The 27,089-nt window shown below is 40.4% G+C and overlaps 1 protein-coding gene across 1 annotated transcript in view; it reads left to right on the forward strand.

Moving 5' to 3' along the window:
- LOC124159763 (protein bric-a-brac 2-like) overlaps positions 1-27,089 on the forward strand; it is a 779,585-nt gene that overhangs the window by 260,527 nt on the left and 491,969 nt on the right. Inside the window, exon 7 of the mRNA XM_046535677.1 lies at positions 753-830. The gene's annotated coding sequence lies outside the window, so the exon portion shown is untranslated. The remainder of the gene's footprint in view (positions 1-752; positions 831-27,089) is intronic.

Raw genomic sequence — 27,089 nt, forward strand, 5'->3', positions numbered from 1 at the left:
ACCACCCAACGTTTTACCCTTCCTCGCCGTGGGTACCTCATTCGAGGGAATATGCGCTCTTTTTTAACATGGGCATTTTTTCTTTCATTATGCCGTAAGTATAGGTTTGTTGGTAGTAAATGGGAGGTGGAGGACGGAGCGGGTGGGGTTATAGTGTTTTTTATTTTCATTTTGTTTTTCCCGGCTCCTAACCGGTTGTTACGGACATGGCATGGTGTTTATTTATTCTTTTTTTTCATTCGCTAAGGTTTTAAAAGTTTTTAGTTGCAATTTGGCGCACGACTTTCTTTCCCTAACCCTTTTGCTTCGCGGCCGTTTCCCGCAGCTTTCAAGTTTTAACGTCGGAATCGAGCAGTGCAATGCTTTTGAAAACCTGCAATTTATTGTGTTGCTGAGTGAAGGGAATGTAAATTACCGTTCAGTTTCGGTCGCGTCTTTCAAAACATACGCAATTGCGATAAAATTTTATCGACGTTTTGCATGCGTATTGATTTTTTTTAAGCCGTGCGAATTTTTTGCTGCAGTATACTTCACCGGGGTTGTTTAAATTGCATAGTATTCTCTGGTGCAGTAGCGTTGATGTTATGGTTTCATGGAAGGACATAACTTTTTCTTATTGCGGTATTTCAAGTGAAGCGTGTTGGATGTTGGGCTCGTAGACAGTAAATTCCTTATTCCAAGAGCTCGTCTTTTTAAACAAAGTATCTTTTTCATGTGTTTCGTCTACAACTTTTTTCCTCTTTATTTTACAGGTTTTGTATGCGGCTGAAGGTTCCTAAACTTTGTGATAGTCAAGTCTTCCTTATGCAGTAATGTTCAATACTAATTTGGTGAGTACCCTTTTTTTTGCTTTCCTTATTCTTTATTTTAGGACCACAATTTTTCTGAAATAACTATAGACTACACTCATAAAGCATTTTCCAATATATTACTACGGAGTTTTTTTTGTCCCGCTTAGCAATATATGAAATTACTTCTGATTGAATTTTTGTCTTTCGTTGTTGATTTTAGAATTTAATTTCACCGTATATTTGGAGCAACTTAAGCGAGAGAGCGAAGACTTTGTCTGTTTCTTTTGATTTATTCACTTGCTTACGAATTTTTATCATTAAGTTATCAGTTTGACTCTGGTATCTTCTTTAAATTTCATCTTAAAATGTCGGATGAAGGGTAAAGTGGTGGCGTGAATAAACCGAGATAAAAAGAAAAGTTTTTCCTGTGATCTCAATTACATTTGTCCACTAAGATGTCTTAACCTTATAATCATTTTTTACTAATATTGTATACCCTTTGCTTACCTGGTGATTCTCGTTATAGCAGGTCCTGAGCGCTAATGGATATTTTCTGCTTGTTACCTTGTTGCAGTATTGTATATTAATAATTGGAGTGTGGTCGGAACAAGATTATTTGACCACTCAAAGTGGCTGAAATATCTTTGCGTAATATTGTTAAACAATCCCTGTGGTTGCGACGAATTTCTTTCTGCACTCTTCGTTCTTAATGGGTATTTTCTGCTTGTTATCCTGAGGAATACGAATACCTACAGCAGGAAAACACATCGGGAAGAGAATTGCATTGGCAAAGGAGGCGTTCATGAACAGGACGGAGCTTATGAGACGGTCATTATGTAAGAGCTTAAAGAAAATATTAGTGAAGAGTCTGATCCGGAGTGTTGCTCTTTACGGAGCGGAAACGTGGACACTGAGGAAAGAAGACGAGAGAAGAATGGAGAGGGTGAAATGGACGGAGAGGAAGAGGAACGGCTAAGTGGTGGACATACTTAGGGAAGATAGGCAGCTTATAGATGAGATACAGAGGAGACGGAGGGTTTGGATGAAGCGAGTACTTAGCGGGGATGGTACGTTGAAAACTGTATTAGAGGGTGGAATGTTGGGTAAACGTAGGAGAGGAAGGAAAAGAATAGGATTTTTAGATAGGATGAAGGGGGTATGCCTTGTTTTGAATTGAAGAGGAAGTGCTTGAAGAAAGGGTATTTACCCTGAATGCTTCTTAAGTACTTCATGGAAACCTACCTTAATCGGTAGAATACTATAATAATCAACCCTGTTGGAAAATCGCTTCTATTTACTGTTGGGTGATCTTGGTAAGATTCTATTTTCCTCTTGATTTTCTTTAAAATGCTGTTATTCGTTGGGGTCAATGATTTTGGTGCGTTGGAGGGAACGGTCTTGATCCACTGAGCGGTTACCAAAAACCATCAAGATTGTCGCTATATACAGTCACAATGATCTTCCGACTATACCTGAGTACAGCGTAGATTTTGCGCTGGTGGGGAATTTTGGACATGGAAATGGTAGTCCAGGGAGTTAGCAATTCGGAACGTCTCGAACGCCTCCACGGTAGCACTAACCAACCTGTTTAGGTGCATGGGTAATGGCTTCCCTCGGTTACAGCTTGGCCGCAGGCTCAGGAACCGCTCCGAGCCTTGCATTTGAGATTGCGATTTGATGATTCAAACCGAGGCGTGATTACGATGGGAAATGACCTCGTCTTTCGGTGCATCCGCCAAAAAAAAATTGTGCCAATCGTGCGGGACGCGGCTGTGTTGGCTCAATCCAAGTTCGCAGCTACGAAGCAGGGCGGGGAAACTATGGCATACCGACGGCGACGATTGTGTGAAGGAGTTTTGCCCTGTTAATTAATAGTATCATTTTATTTATTTTTTCTCGTATCTTGAAGACGTTTTGTTCTTATAGTGCCGAGTGCTGTTAAACGTAGAACATCTACCAATTTTTTTAAAACATGGTCATAAAAGATCGCTGTTTTGATCTGAATTCGGAAAGCATTTTCATTAGCACAGTCTTGAAGGTCTTAAACTATTAAATTCTTAAGAGTCCAGAGTATTTCACATGCATGTGTACTTCTCACCTCATTTATCTTACTTGATTTCTTGTTCAGCCTTGTGCTAGTGGAAGAGACGAACTTCCAGCCATGCTTATAAATGAAGTAACTGATCTCTTATGTAATTTTCACGTATCCACCTCCAAGTAGTATATTTTCCGATTAGCAAACTCAACCTAGTCCATCTAGAACGTCTCATTATTCCAGACGTGTACAAACCATTTTATGTCCGAATATGACCGTATCAAGTCTGTCATCATTCTGACATAATGACGACAAGTTTTCTTCAGATATAGGTACTAATCCTTGTTGGAAGATGTAAATCTAATTTATTTAATACATTCTTTTTGGATGACGGTTCTGATTGACGATTTTGATTCTCAGAAATGGCGATCATTAATTTTTATCACTCATATGTATGCAAATTTAATTTATTTGTTGGACCTCATTTCGGTGACTTGGCTCATGATCTATTCTCGCAGTTTGAGGAACCGTAGGCATCATTTAGCCATGCAATGACCTACTTTGGCAAAAATGAGCGAATCTACTACATATAAATTTTTATCCAACCTTTATTGTTTAGCATAGATAATTCACTTTCAAGAATTATTTTATAGGTTTTGAACTAAGTCATTCCTCCTTTAAGTATTTTATTATTTAACCATTCATCGTTATTTATCAGTCAACCATAAATCGTAAGCTAAGCTGTACTTCTTCTTCGTAAAGGAACATGGTGACTATGGAAGGAAAGGATACAACCTTTTCAACCTTACTTACCTTCTGGAGAAATGCTATTCCTCACGTGAGAGACAAAATTTCAGAAAACAATCTTCTACTACCGATCACCATGAAAGTATATGATACAAGAAAGGCTATTTTTTTGGCCATGTTCTCTCCGGCGGACCTTTTTTAAAAAAAGTCTCGTGCTTGGTGTTGAGCGGAATGGCGCTAAATGCTGTAAAGTCTTTCTCCAGTCGGGTGTTTTTGGTGGGCCCTTAATCCACCCTTTGCGATTTTCCTCCTTTATACCCTGAGATCATGTTGTTACCCGTTGGTTCGCATGTGCGCTCTTTTTCTTCACTTGCCCTCCCCTCATTTCCACCCACTCACCCCCCTCCCACCCTTACCCCCCACCCTAAAACACCCCCGCCTCCTTCTCGCCGCTCGTAACTGCATTAGGGTGGGCACGGAAATCTGAATGCTAGATCGATACCCACAACCGCGACGCTATCAAAGTCGTACGCCTAAGTCTGAGAGCTCCCATGTTCAAGTTTACGACTTTCACTCCACAACAGGATGCAGCGCTCCACAGTTCCCTCCTCCCGCCGTCCCCCCCTTGCGTTTTTCTCCCCATCGCCTCCCTATATGAGCATAAGGATTGCATTCTGCCCCCCCCCCCCCTACGTCTCATTCCCGCCTGTCCCGCATCACTCCTGTTTATTGACGCGCCGAAGTGTGCACTTTTACGGATTCACTCCTCCGTACTTAATCGAAATTCTCCCAATATCATAGCCAATCTTTTGGTAATTTTCAATATTTATAGGTGTCTAAAAGTATTGTCTTTCATCCGCCTGTAGAACTAAGGGGGTGAATTTTTCGACAGTAATTTTAGATTGAAATGAATGGTAGTTGTACTTTTCCAAAATTATTCAACGCCCACCAGGTACCAGGTTGGTAAAAGTGCTACTACTTTTCACTTCAATACGTCGAACTTCCACTGATTCACGCCTGTATCGGTTGAAGTAATTTTAAATAAAATCTGTCGGCACAGTTGGCGGCGTCGTGTCCTCTAATCGAGGGTCGCGGGTTCGAGTCCCGTCTGAATGGTTTTGACACCACTCTGGACTTAGGCGTGCGTAAAATTCTGCTGGTACGGCCTCTGGAAAAATTTAAACGCAGACTATGATTTTTTGGATTCCATGGGTAAACGGATCAGGGGCAGAACAGTCAAACTGCAGTTTTAAAATGGTAATTGTACATTTGTGTAAGGTAATGCGAAGCCTTATGTAAGGACCGCTGAAGAGAAATCTGCATTCTTGTGCTACATGTTTTCAATACGAGCGGAAGAGGATGGTTATTTCATTATATTTTGCCGTCGTGGAAAGACGCCAGAATGACGGTCCGTTCTGAAAGAAAGTAAGATCCATTAGAAGAACTTTACGTAAGACATTTAGGATACAGCATATCCATTAAAAATCGTCAAGGTATCCAAAAGAAAAGACACCATGAAATTAATAATCGATTTCTAAAGTCCTTCCCTTACCAAATTCTATCTTGGGAGAAGTTTTTTTTTACGGAAGCCGCAACTGGTCGTTCAACCAAGGATAATCTCCATAGACTAGCTAGAAACCGTATATTATGCAATTCGTAGATGATATTTATTATGTATATACCTTTATGTCATGCAATCAGCTGTAAATCATTCGAATTTCGTATAGGTCCTGTATTGCGCCAAATAATTTCACCTGAGGGGGCTACCACTATGTAAATATTTTGCCAGAGATCTGTGAGTTTCCCAGAGTTCTGAGATACAGGAACGTTTTAAAATTTAATCCTTGAGTAGGTGAATGGAATAACCTTTTAAATTTAATACTGATAATTATGGAAAATTGTCAGACTGCTAAAATAAAAGTTTAAATACTTTTTCCCCCTGTATTCTTAGGACAGTTTAACCAACCGTTAGTGTAAGGCTATCTCAGTTCTCGAGTATAAGGCTTGAGTATTTGCTATCCACGGATGTGGAAACTTAGCGCACTTAGGACTTGAAGATATCAGTTATCTCCTCAGTTGTGTTACGCAATCGGAGAAAGCGATAGGAATAGTTTACCTGGTAAGGCACTTTGACTGATCTTGGGGAAAATTTTTCGGGTCTAAGCTCACGCTTTCTTTTCTTACGTTCACCTATGGTGAAGTGATTCATACTTATATCTTACTGACTTTATCTCTTCCTCAAATGCAATCTGAGATAGCCACCGGGACTTTTTATTCTAAATCTTGCAGAACATGAAAGCGGATGACTACAAATGTTCCTAAATTGGCCTTTGGGAGTTTACGTACAGAGAACCCTCAACCTCTGGATTATAGTCCATAGGCGTCATCGGCACCTTAATTTTTATTATATTACTTTAAAAATCAATTGTTTATTTTTATCAGGAAAGAAATGCAATTCACTGTTTCATGAGCCATGAATGAAGACATGTAGTATTTTTCATTACCTCTACCAACTTTCTGTATCCCTACGGCTTTGGTGAGCTGTAAGCTTTGTAATGCTGTAGCAGAAACAAATAGAATTTAGGTTCTCGGGCTTCCAGTGCATGTTGGAAACCGGATTAAAAGGCTAGAATATTACTTCGCTTGACGTCATTTTTCACATTATTTTCCTATCGGATTAGTCTACCGGTGATTTTCCGATTTTATGGAGCTGCCGTATACTTACTAAGGCTTCAGTAAGCTAACACGAACTATTTTCCTTCATTTCAACAGAAATAGTTTTATTTAGTAGTATTAGTTCAATATTGAATTATATTTGGTATTTTTGCTGGTAGAAATCTAAAATCGAACGTGAATTTATGTTTTGAAATAAATATTTGTATTTTCCTGTTGATAATTCTTACAAATATCCATCTATGGCCTTCATTTAGCGATATTTACCAGGCAGTAAAATATATTTTCCTCTCCAAGATTCGTAATGTTTTGCCTGCTGAACGATACAAAACTGAACCACCAATATTTGGAGGGACGGCTTCCCTAGGGTATGAACCCAGGAAAATCTGGTCAGAAGCTCATCTTCTTTCTCTCACTTCTTCATCTCACAGCCTTCCCAGTAGACATCTCATTCACCCTGATAACGAAGGTTTCTTGATAAAATATCTGCTAAAACCTCGACAACTATTGTGTAGTAGTGTTTACTATATTGTATCGTTGCCTAAAATTCCTCATTACAGAGTGTGGAAGTTTAAACTCCTTTGCTTAACATCATGGTAGTATTTGGCTAAAAATTAGGGACCTCTTTTAATTGAATTTACATTTCAGGTTATTTACATCTACATCTACATAATACCCTGCGAGCCACCTCTAGGGTGTTTGGCAGGGGGTGATCAATCACCAGCATGCAGCATGCATTTGGACTCCCTCATGCACACCACACCGTCCAAGAAACGTCCCGTACAATAACAAACTATACCACCACATGCTGTTAGAAATAGAATATAGAATAGAAATTCATGGGCGAATGACAAACAGGCCATTGTACCACGAAGCCCTTCACGCCATTAGGCCCACAAAATAACCTGAGCAAAAGAAAAGCAAGTATAAATAGCTGTCAATGTTGTCAATAGTTGTCAACAGTACTTTGGATTTACTCACAACATTTAGAACATACCTAAATGTTATGAGTAATAGAGCCGCATATTTAGTGTGTTTGCAGGGATCGGTAATCTTTTCAAATCAGCGGGCGAAATGACCAAATTAGTATGCTTTCTTGGAACACTTTTATGTGATTTTCTTTTATTCATGTGCCGTATAAATACGTCATTATTGGCCTTGCATTTCAAAATCCAAAGTACTGTTGACAACTATTGACAACATTGACAGCTATTTATACTTGCTTTTCTTTTGCTCAGGTTATTTTGTGGGCCTAATGGCGTGAAGGGCTTCGTGGTACAATGGCCTGTTTGTCATTCGCCCAGTAGATACTCGGCTATCCGAAGATTTGTTTGACGCAGCTCTCCTATCAGCTTGTCTTTTAACAATATTTTTTCTCATTTGCTTCTTTTATCCTCTGCTCTATCTCATCCGATGACTTCCTCCGCCGTTCTTCTTTTCCACCTGTCTTTGGACAATTATTTTCACCTCCATTCAAAACAGCAAAAATATATATTTTATTGAAATGGGCATACATTTTTCTTCAGTTTTATCATTACCTTCTTTGAACGAATAAAGTTAATATGCTACCTTTGTGATTTTTCGACTTCCGATACAGAAAATGTGAAACCACCTTTGAATTTGAAAAGTATACTTCTATTGAAAAAGTTTTATCCCACCTAAAATTTGCGTTAATTCACGGGCTACGGATTACGTACCCGTGATTAAGAGCACTGTGTCCATACCTATCGTATCTGCGTCGTAGCGTGGCAATTCAAGTCCAAATATCCTCATTGTAAATGTTAAAATTTAGCCGAGTAAAAGTTGCATCCATCACCCCTCTCATCCAAGTTGTTCTTTCCCTCGACTCGTGAGGACTGCCTCTCTACGGCGCGTCGGCCTATGGGTGTCCCTCACGCCTTGCAACCTCTATTATTCTACGTCTTCTACACAAGGGCCCTAGTTCATCTGGCATCCGATCCGCGGCGCAGTTGCATTGAATAGACTGGCTGTGTATTGATTTCTCGACTACTACGTTTCATAATACTAGTGTACTGCTGATTCGACTGTTCAACCTTTTGCGGACACCCTCCCCACTGCCTTACGAAGATCTCTCCCCCAACCCCCTTACCGCCCCTACCTCTCCACCCACCCTGCCTCCTCGTTCTCCCTGCTTATAGGGAGAGGGGTGGTTCCATCCGCTTTTCCCCCTTCCCCCTGTTCCATCCCTTAATCCGCCCCCTTCTAGCTTTATATGTATATATAAAATCCTCCCGCACCAGTTCAACCTTTAGGTTAACCCTTTCGGCTAATGTTCCCTTTTTTCTTTCCTCTTCCGACCACGGTGAATTAAAGATCATTCGGTGGCTCGGAAATAATTTTTTTCCGCATTTTTTCCCTCTCTCTCTGTTGTGTAGGGAAACGAGGGGAGGAAGAAGTGGAGGGTCGGTTTATTATGTCTTTTTTTTTCTCTTTCTTATTTTTCGGATCGTCAAAGAAAGCTCGGGTTTTCCATTCTCAAGGCGAGTGCTCGCTGGGTAGTGGGTGGGGGTGAGGGCATCTTTAAGCGTTTTGGAGACGAAAGGAAACTCCTCTCTCTGCTCGTCGTCTCAAGTTCTCTTTCGTTACTGCAGCATCCTCTGAGTGGCATGCACATCCGCTTGTTTGTCACCAAAGTGCTTTCCAAGACTCTTCCGACTGTTTCACCGCCCGGAGTATTCTTGCGCGTCTCGTTTTTTGAGATTTTAATCTTCGGTATTTAACTGGAAAATATATTATCTATTTCTTTTAAGAACCTTCTCCCTTTCCTTGGTTTCCTCATTTCTCTGAAAAGCGTGCGGAATTTTGATTGAGCGCCTAGATTTCCATTTGTAAAAGGGCAATCAAGTACGTGGTTGTCGAGGTTTAATTTTTTCCAAATTTTCGTATTTTTCTTCAAAATTTCTTCTGTTATCTAAACCAGCAATCTTTTTTTACTACTTACTTTGTGTCTGCAATTTTATTTTACAGGAAGGGGCTAAAATAGCCGAAGGGCATGTGCTTGGTCCTAAGTATACGTATTTCTTCGAAAAAAAATACTTTTAAGTATTTTATTTCGCACCTTTAATTCAAATGATAATCGATAGAGAAAGTAAATGAAGTATGTTAACTAAACATACCCTCCAGAAGTCTTCGATTCAATATGATTATAATAAAAAAATTAATGAATATCCACCGCCGGAAATATTCATGTTTGTTTCGTTGTATGTATTCTATTTTGTTTATTCGTCTTATATTTTTATAGCATGCGCTTGGTGTTTTTATCTGCGTACAATGCACTAATTATACATACTGGGAAGAATTTGTAGCTTCCCATCATTTATCAATAAAACGAGATGCAATTAGTCTAACGTTTTTCCAGTTATGAACATGTTTGATTCTTCACTATTTTGTTTCTTGAAACTGCGATATACACGGATTACGGCAATGTGGGAGAACTTCCAGGGTGTATTAGATAGGAATTTATTAACTTTCGTCTCCTGTGCTAAAAATTGGACCTTTAATGCAAATGAGTTCAGAAAATCTAGCCTGGACTTAATTTTGGAGGAAGATGTCTAAGGTGGTCACTCTTAATGTTGTGTCAATCTGAAAATTCACGCTCGGATCTTGAGGAAGGTAAATGACTTTTTCACAATAATTTCATCGTTGGTATAAATAGCTGAAATGGATGAGAGTATTTGTAATATAAGGGATAATAGTTTCTTGCTGAGGTAATGCAGAGACCTACTAAAAAAATTTCGTTTAAGATTAGGGTAATTATATGTCCAAGCGACCATCGAGTTTACCTCAGACGACCGGATTTCGAACCAAAGAATTAGGCTATTCCTTCCATATTTATCTTTTTTATTTCCTAAAACAGTTTTTCCAAATATTTACCCATTGACTAATCAGGAGAATGAAAAATTTTCAGCTTTTCTTAACTATGCATGTACGTTATATCCCACATTTCGAAAATATAGAACCCACGTAGTTCTAACTTTGATCAACAGAGGATGCAGTGCGGCATTTTACCTTGCCACTAAAACGAATATAACTTTTATTTCTGCCGTAAATTGATAATTTGAATATGTAGAATCCATTTTTATCAAAATATCTATTCTTTTGATTTCAACCCATTATCTTATATGTTTTAGATCTGTACCAAGCATTGTAAAAATTCGGCGCGGGTAATTTTCCATTTAATGATTAAAATTATTTTTTTGTATCTGTAAGTACCGCCACCCCCTAGTTCTCCCCGGACATGCTTGATCTTCGGCAGTTTTTAAAAATATATATGCCGTTTGTGAGGGTTGGTAAATCGCCTCTTTTTAGGGAAATTTTAGGTAGAAATACTCCTCAATTAGAGGTTTTCCTGAAATTTTGGTGTGAGCTTGTTGTTAGTTAGTGAGGAATGAAATCCTGCAGCCGCCGAAGACATCATAAAGGACTATCCGGAGCTATAAACTTCATGTAACATCACCGTGGTTGACTTCCTTGAAGCTGCCGAGATGAAGTCTTCATCGCTCGGTTGGGAACAGGGCTCAGCACTTTGACCCACTCGTTGCTGTTCACCTAGCAGAAATTTCCTCATCAGTATGATTCCACTAGTACACATGGATTGGTCAGGTACCAGGAAGCATCATTCCGGATAGGATGTTTCCTTGTCGTGGGCCTAGCGGTTGGTGATTGTTGATAAGTCCTGGGCGTTTACTCCAGTTCTTTCTTCGCTAAGGATTCAGCTGGCATTAGCTTACCATAAGAAGGTAATACAACGTATGTTGACGAGAGTCCCTAATTTATTTCTGAAGACGAGCCAGCTACCGCTAAGAATAACCGAAATAAATGCTGTATTCATTGAGGAAACTTTCTGTGCGTGTAAAACAGTAATACGAGAGTATAGCCGACATTTCCTGCTCCGACTCGTTGCTCACTCCAATGGCTGCTGTTGATCATTTGATGCTATTGCGATTGGATTCAATTCAAATTGAGATCATTAGCCTTGAAATTCGGCAACGAGCTGGAGCCCGAAACGATGACTGCCTTTAAATTGCATACCCGGTGGCAAGCCCGAGAGAATTTCGTACAAAGTAACCGCGGAGAAAGTGCTAAAATCATTCGTAATATAAGGTGGGGACACATAGCTACATCGAGAATTACAAAAATTATGGAGAGCAACGTGTCCAAAATAGATTGAAAAGGGCAATTACATTGAGATTAGTTAGACACCCCAAGATACTATTGAACTTTAAATTGATCAATTTTCAACGTTTTGTATAGCCCCATGAGGAGGAAATTTTGCTATTTTGATTTACTACGGGCGCTGAAAACAATTTGGATTAGAGTTTGACAGACGCTGAAAAGAATATAGTTGTAGATATTTTCAATTTTAAGGAAATTTGAAGACATGAATGCTGGAACCAATTTGTTATCCCAGCTCAAGTGAAACGAGTAAAGTATAATGGTTTCTACGATCAGAGAGTCGAGCGTCAGTTTTTAACTAGCCTACTGAACTTATTTGGAACTTATTGTTAAAAAGAACAATGCCTGCTGGTAAAGGCGAGGAGGGGCTTCATGTGTTTGTGGAAACCTCACATTGGCAAAAATTGATCATTATCTGATTGTTGCACTAAGGTCTTCATTTCCATGTGTTAAACTAGGGCTAGGAATGAAATATAATTTTGTTTTACTTTGTCGCATGACTTCTGAAACGACTTCGGCCCTAAATTTATACGAGATCTATGCATTATGAAAATTTCACAATCGCGTTGCTTCACTTGATCCTATGATTATTTTAACGAGCTCTCCATTCCTCTCTCCTATCCGCTTGCCTTTTCATAGCAGCATGTTTCATCTCTTTTACCTTATTTAAAACCTGTGCCATGTACCTAATTCGGCGCCATGCCGTCCCTTACCCTTCATCCCTTCCACCTGTCCCCCTACAATAGTTTTCATCAGGCCATCATGCCTCATAATTTGTCAAACTAGGTTGCACCGTCTTCTGCTTAAGGTTTTTAGAAGACGTCTCTTTTATTCCACTATTCTTAGCACTTCCTCATCACTTACCCGGTAGATAAGTTTTATATTCATTTTTTTTCGGTAGCACCACATTTTGAATGCTTCCAATCTTGACTTCTCTACTGCTATCAACGGCCAAGCCTCGCTCATACAGAGAAAGATGCTCCATATACAGCATCTGATGAATTTTTTTTACTAATGTGCTTTTATTCTCCTCATATGATTATTTAGAGGAAATATTAAATAATTTTACAAATGCCTATGTTATTAATTTCAAACAGTAGATTTTCGACGGCGCTGTCAGTGTATGCGTGAGAAATATTCGCATGGAGAAGAGTGGCGGGGTTGTTAGTTTTTAGGGCTTGAGGAAACGGCAGGAGCATGAAGCGTGCCGCGGTAGGCGGGGTCGAAAGGCCAGAAGGAAAATGAATACGGGTCTATTCCGGGTGTTCGCGTGCCCTAACGGGGAGGGAGGTTTTACAGGAGAGGCACGGAGCGGAGGATAGGGGTTCGCTTAGGCTTGTAGGTTGGATGGGTGGGCGAACGATAGCAATGACGGGTGGCCGTCTACTCTCGATATTTTCCTTTCTCCCGTCACCTTAAAATAACAAATTCATTTTTCATACTACACCTCACATACTACTGCGTAGTCTCATTCGATTATTTAGCCTTATTACTTAACTTTTATTAACTTAATTAACTAATTAGTTTTATTTAAAGTAAGTGCAGTGGTCTCTCGGTAATCTGGCAGATATCGGATCAGAACAAAGCCGGATTACCGAAAACGCTAGGTTACTGGAAATCACTAATAATGTCGCATTAAACGGCAGAAGCTATTTTAATGGAATCGGGGGTAGAATTCCGGTCAAGGCGGATGATTTTTAATCTGTGGAATTTTCGCACAGCGGACAGAAGCTCATTTTCTTTCATATGTACATGTATATAATGCATTGTATTATAAACTACTTTAGCGCATACACGCAATTGAAGAGTCAACGTACAGAAAAACTACATTAAAGAAAAATTAAACTCACGTTACAGTGCTGTATTGATTCGTATCAATAGTCCACATTATTCAATTCAAGTGGAAGGCATAAATTAGTGTTCTATTTTCGTTTGCTTTTTTTTTTTACTTTAAATGACATTTTGAACTCTTGATCTGAGTTGTACCAGGCTCACCTGCAAAGTAAACTACTTGAAATTACCGAGCTACCTGCTAGTTAACTGCCTGTAGAAAAACGCGGGAATACTAGAAGTTAAGTGCGGGATCATAGAGTAAGTACTGTAATCAAAATGTCTTCCTTCCTTACATGCATTGTCTTCGTTCCCCAATCTTTTGCTTGAATGAGGAATAGCTATGAAACGAGGCTTATTGGAAAAGTGTTTTGAAACCACTCCTTTGGTTATTAATTTTTTCCTTAGAGTTTTTCTTTATTTTTTTTCTCTCTCGAAAGTGTTTCTCCTGGAAACTCTCTCACCTCCTTCGGCTCGTGTCTCTTTCCCTCTTTTCTCTCATTCGGGTCACCTTAGCCTCACGTAATTACTTTTCTTTGCGTTTGATGCCGCTCGTGTCGCGAGCACGCAATGCATGCTTAGGTTTGACGCCGTTCGCACGTAATCCACGGACACGTGTAGGCATGCATTGAAATTCCTCGATTCATCCGTTAGCCCAATTATATCAGGCTAGTTAGTTTCCGTGAAAAATCTTTGGTCCCATTTCATAGGACGAGAGAACGAAACAATCTATTCATGTAGAAAGCTGTGTTTATATTTATTTTTCAGTATAAAGTATGTCGTGAATTTTAGGCCTAAAAGATGTAGACTTGGTAGGGAAGAAATAAAACTTGATAGATTTCCTCACGGCACAACACGATTTATTTGTCTCCGATCCATATCAGCGACTCATCGCCCTTATTAGGACATTAAAACAAACCTAACTTTTATTAACTTAATTATCGACCAAGTTTTCACTACCATTGAAAGGTTTCCCAGAGTAAGTAATCAAAAGTCTTCCTTCCTGGTTGCGCTGCCAACAGTCCGGTTTGGGCCTTGTGCTGCTTTCATCTTCCTCTCTTGACGTTACTTACTTCTTGCCTTTGATAGAATGCAAGTATTTTTAATGAACCAATCAAAGGGTCATTGTAAAACAAATTATTTGCGATAAGTAGTTCATAATAAACTCTGATGATTACAGAAGGGAAGGGGATTAGTAACCCCTCGAGTATCAAATCCGAAATATCCGCGATACGGATTATTTAAACCCGATTTATGGATTTTTTACTGTATTGGGATGTAAACCTGCCATTTAAAAAGAATATTTTCGAAAATCGGGTCATGTATGGGCGCTTCAAGGAGGTACATTATACACAAGTGTAATTACTCAACAGCCCAAGTCCCTGACCGGACTGCTATCAGCCCAACCAGGAAGGAAGACATTTTAATTACTTACTTTGCATGTGCAGAAAAGTTTCTCGGGTTTTCCACCGGTTGATGTCGTCCATGTCTCCCGACGTTTCGATCCGCGACTTGCTGATCATCCTCAGGGGACCCAGAGTAACTAATCAAAAAGTCTTCCCTCCCCTGAGGATGATCAGCAAGTCGCGGATCGAAACGTCGGGAGACATGGACGACATCAACCGGTGGAAAACCCGAGAAACTTTTCTGCAACTGATACGCCGGGAAAACCTAAGATCATACTTTGCATGTGCTTACTTCGAGGAACCTTTCTATGGAGGAAAATAATAACATTTTGTCTTAAATTAATTTAATAAAAGTTATGTTTGTTGTGACAGCCTTAAAAGGGCCATGAGTCGCTGAAATCTGTGACGTACATGTTCCAAGGTCCGCAGCGAAAAAAGTGAAGATCGTTTACCCGCTTGATTAAAATAGTTTTATTCCGCGAAAATAACATTGAGTTCCCTACATTCCTGCTCGGATCTCCTCTCGCCCCGGCGGTATTGCGGAATTTCGCCCTTCACTCACTGGGGCGGGAACCGCTCTTATCTCGGAGATACGAGGCGGTTAGTCTGGGGGGACCTTGACGTAAGAAGGTTTGTCGCGGGACTTAAAGAGACCTCCCCCCAATCCGCCTCTTCTTTTTCAACCCCTCCTCACTCTATCCCTTGGTTTCTCCACTTCCGACGCCAGCCTCGCCTCGTAGCATCAAACGCGGCGCCTATTCCAAGTCTCCCATTTCTCTTGCGTTCGGCGAGAAATTTCTCCGCCACCCTCCACCATCTCCATATATCGCTTGGCTTTATCGGATCGCCCGTCTTCATAGTGGTCCACGCAGTGGCGTAAAGGTGTGGAGTTGCCTCGTGGGTCTCTGCCAAAGGGTTCAAGGATGCGGTTTCTCTCGCTCGGGAAAAGGCGAAGCCCCGGAGTTGGGGAAGGGTCGAAGGTATCCCACAGCTCGCCTGTCTCTGGAGCACATTTATTTGTTAGCAGATTATTAGGTTGGAATGGCTCAAGGGTTGAGAATTTGGAAACTTGAATGTACCGGAAGTTAAAAACGGTGATGGAATCACTGAAAACTTTCCGTTTCGTAGTGTGTTGTAGCCTTTTGGGATTTCGTTATATTCTTCTTGAATGCGACTTCATCCATAATTGCTTCTAGATCTCATTAAGGCCTTGTATTTATGTAAATTTCTTGATTATTTACCGAACAGACTGCTTTTATTATCGTTTGCATCATTATAGGCATGGTGCTAATAATCGATCTGTGGAATTTGACCGGAGTTTATATTTTACACCAGTTACTTAGGCTTTCCTTCTTTATTTCATATAGCTTGTGTTTCTTTTTGTTGTTGTGTTTTAGGTTGTGGCTTTGCTTGATGGCGAACGATATAAATTAGCAGTTTGATCCCTTAAGCATAATTCTTGCGTGTTCCGAGGATTTTTAAGCTCTTCATAAGCATTATTTTTCTTCACATCTTATCGTTTGTATGGAAATGAGTCCCAAAAAGATCATCGTTGTGCAATTTGGACTAACTGTGCTAGAAAACCATGCGTTGTCTATTATGAACTCTTACTGCTCAACCAGTGAGGACGGATTACAGAGGCTGTTCTCTAGCAATGAGTTCTTGTATCGAAGGAAAGTGTTACACGGCCACCTACCCCTTCGGCACTTGTGGAGCACATTGAGCAAGTTGATGACCCGACTGTGACTCTAGGGGATCACTCAAGTTTCCACTGTCTCTGCTGCTTAATGTAGACAACGAATTCAACATCGTTCTGGTTGAGGTCCTCTGGTTAAACTTAGTGATCCAAGGAAATCCGATACCCATGTCCATGTAACTTCACTAAATTTGGCGAGATGCTTAATGACTCCTACAAAAAATTCGTTGTTACATCAAAGGACCAAAGCACAGATGTAATATGGACACGTTTCTTAGAAATTCTGCGCCAAGGAATCAACGAACATATTCCGCAAAAACTAAAATGTGATAATAAGGAACCTCGCTGGTACAACTACGATGTCAGAAGAGAACTTAGGAAACAGAGAAAACTATACAACTTGTACAGAAAGTCCATCACGTCTCGTAATAAATCGAAGGAACTTGAAGCTAAAGAAAGTTACGCTGCTCAACGCTCAATAACCAAGAAATCAATGCGAACTGCAATGCGAAAGTTTAAGAAAAAAGTACTTGGTGAATTACTCGAAGAAAATCCGTAATCCTTTTGGTCGTACGCGAAAGAGCTTCAGGGAAAACATTCAACCGTAGATTCGTTATTTGATAAAGATGGTAAACTTGTCACCGAAAATATTGACAAAGCTAACACTTTAAATGCCCACTTCGAAAGTGTATACACTACTGACGATACTCAATTCAATGTAGACATCCCATATACTGAGGATTTGATGGAAGAAATATCTATAAAACGTGATGGGATAACTAAACAACTACAATCGATTAAGAATAGTAAATCTCCGGGTCCGGAGGGAATACCCGCGCGTGTCCTCAAAGAGTTAGCTCCACAGATCGCGCCTTACTTAGAGATCATATTCAAGAAGTCACTCTCCGAAGGGAAGTTACCGCCCGACTGGAAAATTGCAAGTGTTACACCCATTTTCAAAAAGGGAAACAGAAATGACCCAGGCAACTACCGTCCAATTTCCCTAACATCAATTATAGGCAAGATACTTGAACATATCGTTGTTAGTAATATCATGACTTTCTTGGACAGACGTAACTTCCTCCATGACTGTCAGCACGGATTCCGAAAAAATAGATCCTGCGAAACACAGCTCGCGCTCTTTCTTCACGACGTTATAAAATCTGGTGAATCGAAAAGACAAGTTGACGCACTATTTCTAGATTTTAAGAAAGCTTTCGACACTGTACCTCACAACAAACTTTTATACAAATTACAGTCATGCGGATTAAACAAAACAGTTGTAAACTGGATACGCGACTTCCTCAGAGATCGTAAACAAAAAGTAGTTCTTGACGGAATTAGCTCTGATGTTGTAAAAGTTACATCAGGTGTTCCACAAGGAAGCGTAATCGGCCCCCTGTTGTTCATTATATACATTAACGATCTGTGCTCCCGCATTAGCAGTAAAATACGTTTATTTGCTGACGACGCTGTCATCTATCGCGAAATTAGTGATCACTCTGACTATGAAATTCTATCATCTGACCTAAACAACGTTCATTTGTGGAGTCAAGAGTGGGGACTCGAACTTAATCTGAGCAAATGCATGGCGGTACATTTTTTGCGGAATTCGTCCAACACTAACAATGTTTATGCAGTGGATGGCATTAACATAAAGGCAACAGACGAAGTGAAGTACCTGGGAGTTACGATAACCTCGAACCTCACGTGGGGAACTCATATAAAGAATATTTGCGGCATAGCCCTGAAGAAATTAGGATTCGTCAAGCGTATTGTGGGAAGATTTTCGGATGAGAAAGTAAAAGAAAGGTGCTATTTCGCTCTCGTCCGACCGCACCTTGAATATGCAGCGAGTGTATGGGATCCAGTGCAGAAAGACTTAATCCGCGAGCTGAATAAGATACAAAGGAAGGCTGCGCGTTTCGTCAAAAACCGCTACGGGCGTACTGACAGTGTTACCCAGATGTTAAGCGAATTAGGCTGGGAGCCGTTGGAGACTCGGAGGCTGCGCGCTAGGCTTAGATTGCTTGAACAATTAAGAATGGATATATTTAAGAGCGACACAGAGAACATAATCTTAGAGCCACACTATATTTCCAGGTCCGACAGAAGCGATAAATTAAGAGAGATTTTTAGCCGAACGGATAGATATAAGAATTCGTTTTTCCCCCGAACAATAAAGGACTTTAATAAACGCTTGTCCCAACCTCGTTAGAGCACTACTTTTTTTTTTTTTTTTTTTTTAATAGCTGTAAACGGCTGGTGTCCTAACACCCCCTGCCACACGCCTTTTAGGCGGCTTGCGGGGTATTATGTAGATGTAGATGTAGATGTAGATTACATTGTACGCGCCGAAGAATTCCCATGCTTGAAATGTAACTCAAAATCTAACCTAATAATCTTGTACATCATCCCTCTTCTAATTTAACTATTCGGGTGCCTATACTTTTTACACATAACGTACGCCTTTGAGAGTTTCTCCTTTCAGTATGCAATTCATCCACATCTACATAATACCCCGCAAGCCACCTAAAAGGCGTGTGGCAGGGGGTGTTAGGACACCAGCCTTTTACACATAAAAATGAAGTACTCTAACGAAGTTGGGACCAGCGTTTCAGTGGTATCTTAAATTTTAGATTAGTTTATTTCCGTGGTTTATAGGATAAATAACCTTGTAATATTTTTTCCTATATATATCACGTCGATCGACCACGCCTTCTTTTCATATTAAAGACTTGAAGTCAAGCGCATGTGTGAAACTTGGGTTTTTAAGAGAAGTTGTCCATTACTGTCTAATTTATGTTTAATTGCTATGTGCGCTTTCATTCCTTAGTAACTAAATTGCTCCCCTCATTGTGAAGATTGATCATAGTTATCACATAGAATCTTTGTCATAGTTGGCTTTTTATTTTATCCACAGCTAATATTGGTCGGTAGTGAAATGTATCGAATTTAGCTCCTAAACGCAACGTGAAGCACCATGTTTCAATTCTCAATCCTCTATGCTATGGTGATGACTATAATTTACAATCCCCGTATTCATTCAAGTCAAATGAGACGTAAGGGGCACATTTGTGTGCACATTCACCCCAAAGTGGAGTATGGCCCATCGTTCTGTGATTTAACCCGAAGTTAGTGATACGCTTCAGTCGATTCAGCATTGGATTTAAGCTCCTCAACTCTATAAAGACTGTATCATTCTCTATCATTGATCCTTTTGTGGTTGCTTGCTGTATTTACTCCCGAATCGGGAGATGTAAGAGTCACGTTTTTGTTATCTTCGAATTAGTATGTGATTTAGATCGTCGATTTAGTATGGGATTGATCGACTATCTTGAATCTGTATCACCTTATGCTCTTGATTATTTGGTTGTTGCTGACCGTGATTGAGAGAGATGTAAGAGTCACTTAATGTGGAGGCCACCCCAACGTGGTGTTCGGTATATCGTACGTATTTCTTAATCGATCGAGCCTATCGATCGTCGATTTAGTATTGGAGTCCTTTCTTGAGTCTGTATCACTTTATGCTCTTGATCCCTTGGTGGTAGCTTACCATGTTTACTCCACCCAAAAGAGACGTTAGGGACACATTAGTGTCGCATTCCCCCAAAAGTAGTGTATGACACGATATCGCTCGCCACCTGGTTTCCAGGTGTGCCATCGTCATCCGGGCCGGACTCCCTGACCTCCTCCCATCACCTTTATGACCTCACCCCCACGACCTCACCTTCGTCCGCCTCCTCCTCCCCTTTATATACCCGCGGCCCACCCCGTTGTGCTCTCGGATGCAGGTCGAATCACGGGGCCCATATCCCATCAAGCGAGCAATTTGGCTCCCGGGGCGTCCTTATCGGCTTTGCTGATGCTTTTTCTTGGGCACTGACGGAGGGGGAGGATACCCTCCTCACCCCCCGCTGCCCTCTTCTCCCCCCACCCCCTACTCACTTACCCCTTCCGACTTTTCCTGCAAACCTGCAAATGGAAGTCGCCATTCAATTTCGATTCGATTTCGGACCCAACCTATCAATCCACCCCTCTTCATGCTCGCGGGAAACGTTTCGACAGCCCCCCCCCCTCAGCTCTTCTTTCTCCCTCCCCCTCCTCCTCTTTTTGAGTCTCTCCGCATAAACCCCTACTGCCCACTCATCCACCCCTATCGTTTCTTTTTTTTTCTCTCCTCCATATATATCCCTCCTCCTCCTCCCCCGAGCCTTTTCACCCGAAGCTCACCATATGCCTTCATACGCCCTTTTCATTTCTCTCGCAACGCTTCCTGTTCGATAGAAGGTGTGCGGAAGGGCTCTTCGTTTTTTTTTCTCTCTCTCTCTCTCTTGCCTTACGCACCTCTCATTTCCTGCACAGCAGCGCCATATTATGGCGCTCGTTTTCAACCTTTTCGCTCTCCGCTTGATTTTGTTGTTACAAAATGCGCGCGGTTTTTTTTCCGACACGCCCCTTTCCTATGCCGGAGTTATCGCGACCCCGGCGACAAGAATGCACGGTGTATGGGAGTGAGGTCAATGGCTGCCGTAGGAAAGACGATTTCCGCAGTCATGTCCCGAGTAAATGACTCAATTTTTTTATCGAGAAACTCCGATTTGTATAAACATGCATGCAAGATGGGGAGAGCATGGTAATGTATCTCTTTTCTGTTGCCGACGGGTTCCATTGCATACGATTATGCATGCCATATTGAATCACTTGAATACAACACTCTTGGTGACGGCAAAAAAAAAAACATTACACTGTTTTTTTGACGAAGGTTTAGAGATTCCGGTGTTTTTCACTTGATACTCTAGCCTCTCTTTCCCTTGCCATCGTACTTTTCTTGGGATGGTGCGCCTATTTCTTCAGATTTTGTGTTTTTATCTTGTTGCTTAAGTGAAATTATAAATCCTTAGCCGCATCATGTTATCTTCTATTTTGCATTTATAGCTAATCATTGGGGTCACCTCGACAATCGTCGAGGGACAGGTAGGTGGCACGAATGGAAATGGAAAACCTCGAATGAAATAGATATAGAACAGGTAAAGAAGAAAGTTAAAGAGAAGAAATACGAAGGCGTGAAAAGATTAGCTGATCGGAGAATTGAGTGGAGAGCTACGTCAAACCAATCTTAGGATCATTGATGTGGTGTGTTGGTGATTATGCGATCATAAGTTATGGTCGCATATTTTTGTTATTATTTGATTTATCTTTTATTTATCAAACTGGTATATATTTTCTAACCCGTATTCTGCTTTTTATCTCTACCTTCTTTGGTAAATAATGTCTTTAAACCTGTTCATATTTTTAAGTTTCACTGCGTCTTTAATCATCACCGTAATTGAATTTCATCATCAATGAGATGAGGAAGTACGGCAAACATTGCGCGTTTCTCTATCGCTTCTCAATTACACTATTACGGTTACATTACATACGTAGTCGTCTCTACGACATTGAGACATAGTTTACTTCTGCTCTACCAAGAATAATCTTGTAGGAAATTAAAAACGGCTAAATTCGATCAACAATTTATTTATTGTTTTTGGAGAAAGTGAGTTGTTGGAGCAAGACTCATCTTATGCACGCCTCTGTCTTCCACTCACCATCGATCCCTAAGCTTTCCATTTCAACCAGAATGAATTGAGAATATTGAGATCGTAAAATGTTTTCTTCTCGTACCTTGATAGCTTCCACGAAGGATTCGTAAAACCGTTCGGTCTTCACAGATACTTGCACTATGGTTATCTCGTGAGGTTTTTAGGTAACTGATTCATCCATTGGCCAATATTCAGTATATGAAGATCCCTTTCGCAATTACAAACATCGTTCTATAAACTTGATTTTAAGTGTGAGCTATAGATGTGTTACGTACAATGCTCCAATTTCTGCGGTGTCAACGCAATGCGCTGCGGCGGGGTAAAATTCTTGCTTTCAGAATTAAAATTCGCGTGTTTTAACAATTTTTTTGGTTGTGTAACTTCACCGGGGATATCATTTGTTTCATTTTAGAGTGAATTTATTCTCTGAGTGATATTATTAAGTGGTATCACTAATTCTTCCCCTCTGACCAATGAATTTATTGATTCCCTACAACTTCCATTGCACATGTATTCTGCCTTACCCATTCCTTTTGCATTGCTTCTGAATTCGTTGCAACAACTTGGGCCAATTATCCAAATGTATGCCCGAACAATACGATATTACTTATGTCCATCCTTTCCCTGCACTATTGAATTCAAGTATACAAGTATGATGTATATTACATGGTTCATATGCATATTACTAAATAATCATAACATGTTGTGTAATTAGTGAATTCGTATGGAAACGTCTGAAGTAAAACAATCTTAAAATAATTAGCCTAAATATTTATTCACTATAACTCATAAAACCTCATCTTCTCCAACGACATAAAAAATCGAGAACCCGCGACGATTATGTTTGCTATGTCTTGTCCTATTTATCCTCACCTTTTTCTACCCCCAACCCCTCAACCGTATCCGTCTGTTTTTTTAATTATAATTTATTGTTTTAATGCCATTTTCAGTGGTTTAAATGAATCAAAAATACTGGCTTCGGTCCATGAAGGGACCACGAATTTTATTTAAATAGAGCTATATCGAATCATCCTCAGTGATCACATCCTTTCAAATATTTAGTACAAGGGTAAATGTTTCAAATTATATTATGCGTATAGAAGTGTCACGTTAATTTTGTAGCAATTTAAGTTGAGAATGGAGACCTAGTAAGAAATGTTAGTGCCAATGAATTGGCCTCGCCGGTGAAAGACACTAGAAGACTTTCTATCTCTCTTTGAATATTCCTTTGTCTTTTTGCGATTCTTTCCTCTTTGCCTAATGAAGAACCATGTTTAGTCCTATAAATTAGTCGGCCTTACTATGAATCGAATATATTTCTTATAATAACCTTAATCAGTCAGCCGCTCCGGAATAAGCCGCCTAAGGTCGCGACATTGACGTAACCAGCGCTGAAGTGTTGGCTGAATAAAAAATTTTTGAACCAGAATAATTAGGGAGGCTTTTGAAATAAGAAAAGACAAAAATAATTTTATCATAGGCAAAGGATATGCCATTAGACAATTCTGGCTCCGAGTCATTTCCAAAAATGAAAGGAACTTCGCTCTACTCCTATCCCCAACTCGTCTAACATCTCAACCCCGTGTCGATATAAATCATTGATGCTCATAAACAATTATCATTACCCTAAGAGTGGAAATGACTATCGTTCATACTATCGCCGCGGAGAAACTGTTGGAAGACATTTTAAACTGTGACGCTGGCATACCCAAAAGAAGATTGCTTGCATATCTTCTTATGTTATTATAAATTTAGTGAATAAAATTCCTGGGAAAATAATGTCTCTTTTTCCCCGCGTTTAATGAGTTAGTTTCCGAATACTTTTCGCTGCGAAAGAATTGTAACCTTGGTCTCCTTGATATCCAACGTTTAGGGTAGTCGAATCAAAGCCGGGTTTACCGTCCATCCCTGTTTGACCGGGAAAAATCAATTTGTCTGTGTACATACCTTTCGTATACCACATCAATATCATTGACATCACTGGTAGCTTACTTATTGTGGATGTTTGACGTGGGACGTGACACTCTTATTCTACTGATCACTCCCACCTATTCTCCCCTACCGTCTTCAGTTCACTAGAGGGCTATTTTCCTTCATTATATCTATCAAGACCGACAAGCCATACACCAAAATATAAATGTATATTTACTTTTGGAATGGGGACGGGAAGGGGTTATCTGTTTATACTAGTATGTCATGTAACATTTTAAACAACATTGACCATTGGAATTCCTGTTATATTCATGGTATTTGGGAAGGATTTCGTTCCACAATTCCAGAAAAATCTATTTTAATCGGCCATTGAACGGGTAAAAGAAGAGTGACCGCTTAATTAGGAGGTTATTGAATGGAAGTGAGACATATATATATTGTTCACGGGAGTCAGAAATAATAAAAATATTCATTTATTAATTTTAGTTTTGTTAATTATTTAATTTATTTAATTAATGTTTTACCTAAAACTGGCTTGACAACCGGGTTAGAATTGTAAAATTATTATTTTATGCATAAATGCCATTTCCATAAAGTTATTTCATTTACTGCCCGCTAGAATTATAAAAAAATAAATCCTCAAATAAAATGTTAAGACTTGCCAAAGACTAGCGTTTCTCACAAGAAATAATTGAAAATTTATTTTGATGTTATTTATTTAAAACGTTCATGTATAAATTACAGCATTATTTTTTCTATTGGCATACATTTTTTTATTTGATGGTGGCTCAATTCTGGTCCTATGACCTTGGAGACCACGTAAAGCTTCTTCTCTTTGTTATTTTTTGTATTCAGATGTGAAAACAAAATGTAGGAGTAAATAAATTATTATTATTTCAACGCGTATGACGGAAGAATTACTGGTTTCAGTCCATGAAAGGGCCTATTCTTTTTTTTTACTCCAGCTCTTTCAAGGCCTCTTTAGAGCGCAGAGTTATTTTTTAGATTAGGAGAGAGAAATTCCCAAACAATAAACCATTTTGTGGTAAAGGTGGGTGTGATCGTTATGATTGGAAGTTGGTCGGAGGAAATATGGCTGCTGCACGTTTTAGGAAGTAGGCGCTGAAGAGAGGTGGAATTCACATTGCTCCAAAGGGAAGTACGTTTTGTGTGAGGGAAAAGTGGACGCAAGTGGAGGTAGCCGCTAAGTAGGTGGTCATTTAGTTATGTTTCATTTAGATACATCATAAGATTTATGGTGATAGAGAAGGCCATTTCGGGAATGCGTGGAAGACACATATCAGGCACACTAAATACTACTCTGCCTTGATGCATGTAAGACACATTCGGAGCGCAGAATTTCATCTGTTATAGAATAAGGGAGTAATTTCCAAACCATGTTACAACTTATTGGAGGAAATAAAGGTGGGTGTGGTCGTTAATGATTGGTCGCTATCTTGAGTAAATGTTGCAGCTGCATGTTGAAGGAAATGGGCGCTGAAGGGAGGTGGAATTCACATCGCTCTAAAAGGAAGTGTGCTCGGTTTGAGGAAAAGTAGCCGCTGAACAGAGGTGGTCATATGGGCAGGTTTCTCTGTATAAGATTTTTGGTGATTGTCAAGACCATTTGCAACCTTTGGGAAATGGGTGGGAGGCACATATCGATGAAAATATTGGAGTTCGACACGCGTCAAAGGGTGAAAGATTTTTATTTATTTATTATTTTTTATTTTTGGATTTCGCGCATCATCACCCACCGCCCTCTTTCGACGCACTCTGCAGCACTTTATGCCTCGTCTCCTCCCCTCCCCCCCACCCTCCTGTCAACCCATTCAACCACCCTCCCTGTTCACGTGTTCGCCACGTTTCAGTCATCAACAACCCTTCCCCGACTGTCATTTCCTGCCTCAGAATCGCATGGAGTGATGTTATGAGGTCTCCCTCTCTATTCACCCACTCCAACCAGCCCAGCTCCATCTGGTATGTGTGTAGCACGGAGTTATTGGGGGGAGGGGAGGGGTGTGGGAGGGAAGTTGGTGTATGCGTGCGGTTGGGGGGTGCGGGTGGGGGAGAGGCTATGACAAGAGGACATGTTACGTGGGTGTAAAGGGGGGGGGGAAGATTTTTTTTCTTCTCCGACGACACAGAATAAAAAAATCGAGAACCCCGCGACGATAATGTTTGCTGTAGCTCGCCTCCTATTTATCCTCACTCTTTTTCCAACCACCTCATCGCTATCCTCTCCTCATCTCCTCGTACCCTCTTCGATTCTCTCCCATCCGATTCGGTGCCGAAAGGGTAGTTGTTAAAGCGTTGAATTCTGTTTTCGAATGAGATGTTTCGCGAGAGTTCCGAATTTTTTTTTGATCGTTCTGGGAGTATTAACGCTCCCACATTTTTTTTTCTCTCTGTCTGCCTCACCCCCTGGCTTACACACCAAAAAAAGGCGTTTTATACGACTCCCGATTGATGGATTGTTCTGAAAGGAATGCCCATGTTTTTTTGTTATTTTTTTCTTTTACCTCGGTTCGTATTTTAGCCATTTTCGTGAGATAATATATCTTGCTGCGGGTCGTCGTGATGATGATGATGATGCTGACGATGTTTCTTTTGCGGTTATAGTCGCAGATTCCCTCTGGAATCGAAGCCAGCTCGTCGCCCTTATCGTCCACGCCTACTGAACCACCGTCATTGCCAATAGAAAATTCAGCGCGCAGATTATTCTGAAGCTAATGTTAGGTATGCCAATGTTTTTGTTTTTTTACCTCAGTTCGTATTTTCGTGAGATAGTATATCTTGCAACGGGTCTTCGTGATGATGATGATGGTGAGGGAACCTCGGAGGGTGAAATTCGCTAAGAAAAAATCATTTGGTTGAGTCGGGATTCGAAACAAGATCTTTCAATGGCTGGTCAGGTGTGATACCAGTTACACAAGCTACAGTTACAAAAGCAGTTTTGGGTATTGTATGGTATTAGGAGGAGTTGACCGACATCTGAGGTCATTTGCGCCTTGAGCTAAGGATGAATGAAGGAAGGATGGAGAGAAACCCGGCGTCAGCATTAGCTTACTCTTACCGAATTATTGCTCTTGCCCTGGGAATCACAGCTTAACGACCCATCCGACGGATGGAGACCTGCCCATGAAGTGCCCTCCACATAGCAGGAAACGGGCAGTGTCTGAAAAATCTCCTCCTCAG

The sequence above is a fragment of the Ischnura elegans genome, chromosome 5, assembly GCF_921293095.1.
Source record: "Ischnura elegans chromosome 5, ioIscEleg1.1, whole genome shotgun sequence".
Classification (NCBI taxonomy): Eukaryota; Metazoa; Arthropoda; class Insecta; order Odonata; family Coenagrionidae; genus Ischnura; species Ischnura elegans.